Source organism: Capra hircus, chromosome 9 (assembly GCF_001704415.2).
Source record: "Capra hircus breed San Clemente chromosome 9, ASM170441v1, whole genome shotgun sequence".
Taxonomy (NCBI): Eukaryota; Metazoa; Chordata; class Mammalia; order Artiodactyla; family Bovidae; genus Capra; species Capra hircus.
The window spans coordinates 11,727,245-11,729,366 of record NC_030816.1 but is presented as its reverse complement, the minus strand read 5'-3'; the positions used below and the strand labels follow the sequence as shown (position 1 = coordinate 11,729,366).

Here is a 2,122-nt window from a genome sequence, read left to right as displayed (position 1 = left end):
ACTCCCGGAATTCACTCAGACTTGCGTCCATCGAGTCAGTGATGCCATCCAGCCATCTCATCCTCTGTCATCCCCTTTTCCTCCTGCCCCCAATCCCTCCCAGCATCAAAGTCTTTTTCAATGAGTCAACTCTTCGCATGAGGTGGCCAAAGTACTGGAGTTTCAGCTTCAACATCAGTCCTTCCAAAGAAATCCCAGGGTTGATCTCCTTGCAGTCCAAGGGACTCTCAAGAGTCTTCTCCAACACCGCAGTTCAAAAGCATCAATTCTTTGGTGCTCAGCCTTCTTCACAGTCCAACTCTCACATCCATACATGACCACTGGAAAAACCATTGCCTTGACTAGACGGACATTTGTTGGCAAAGTAATATCTCTGCTTTTTAATATGCTATTTCCTTCCAAGGAATAAGCGTCTTTTAATTTCATGGCTGCAGTCACCATCTGCAGTGATTTTGGAGCCCCCCAAAATAAAGTCTGACACTGTTTCCACTGTTTCCCCATCTATTCCCCACGAAGTGATGGGACCAGATGCCATGATCTTAGTTTTCTGAATGTTGAGCTTTAAGCCAACTTTTTCACTCTCCTCTTTCACTTTCATCAAGACGCTTTTTAGTTCCTCTTCACTTTCTGCCATAAGGGTGGTGTCATCTGCATGTCTGAGGTTATTGATTGTAAGAAAATATAAATTAGTTTCTGAATATGGTTATATTAAAATCCAACAAATTAATGACAAAACAAACTAAAGGGACAAGAAGTATACTATCTTGATAAAAGAAAGTTCACAATGAAAACAAGTAGTGTGTAAGAATAAATTTACATAAAATACCTATTGTGCTATAAGTTAATATTGTTATCTATGAGTCTGGGTAAAAGTGATTAAAAAAATGACATAGGGAATTTGATTAACAAAATGCTAATAAAATAGAAAGTAGAAAACATTGGCTTCTATGAACAAATATACCATTAGCATACAGTCATGAAACATATTGAAAATTCTCAGCAAATTTACAATAATAGAAGCTTTTATTTAACACCCCACCATGGTAAACATATCCAAACTTAATAGCAAATTCATAAACATAAATATTCTATTATCTTGATACGCACTTGAATGTTTTTCAAACAACTGGAACAATAAGCAAAAAAATATAAATGCAATCTAATTTCAGTCAAAATAAGGATATTAATCGGAGAAGGCAATGGCACCCCACTCCAGTACTCTTGCCTGGAAAATCTCATGGATGGGGAAGCCTGGTGGGCTGCAGTCCATGGGGTCGCTAAGAGTCGGGCACGACTTGAGTGACTTCGCTTTCACTTTTCACTTTCATGCATTGGAGAAGGAAATGGCAACCCACTCCAGTGTTCTTGCCTGGAGAATCCCAGGGACGGGGGAGCCTGGCGGGCTGCTGTCTATGGGGTCGCACAGAGTCGGACACGACTGAAGCGACTTAGCAGCAGCAGCAGCAGCAAGGATACTAATATCAAGCTATATAGGATGCAACCAAAATTGTATTCAAAAATAATAGTGTAAGTTTATAGGATTGGGCTGTTTAAAAAGGCACAACTAAGCATTCAGCCAAAACCTTTTTAAAAATTTTAATCTGTTTTCAGAGAAAATATTTGGAATCTCAATTACTAAGAAAGTAGAAAAAGAAAGTGAAGTCGCTCAGTCGTGTCCGACTCTTTGCAACCCCATGGACTATAGCCTACCAGGCTCCTCCCTCCATGGGATGCTCCAGGCAAGAGTACTGGAGTGGGTTGCCATTTCCTTCTCCAGGGGATCTTCCCAACCCAGGGTTCGAACCTGGGTCTCCTGCATTGGAGGCAGACGCTTTAACCCCTGAGCCACCAGGGAGGTGGGGAAAGAAAGAATAAATAAATGAGTCTGATAACTGATTCTTAAGGAAAAGTAAATAAAATGAGCAAAATTTTGTTTAAATTCTAGTTTAGAAATTCAAAACAACTCAAATAATTTTAGAAATCAAAAAGGGACCATAGTGAAAACTGAATTTACACTAAGCTTCGTAATTTACACTAAGCTTTGTAATTTTCAGAGCTTTGTCTTATTCACTGTATTCATCTATAACCCAGCAGAGCTATAAGCTAACACCTTAATAAACTC

General features: G+C 39.4%; 1 non-coding gene across 1 annotated transcript; it reads right to left on the bottom strand.

Annotated features, from left to right (window-relative positions):
* On the bottom strand, positions 1,784–1,855 carry TRNAW-CCA. The gene has a single exon. It is a non-coding gene; the product is annotated as a tRNA-Trp (tRNA).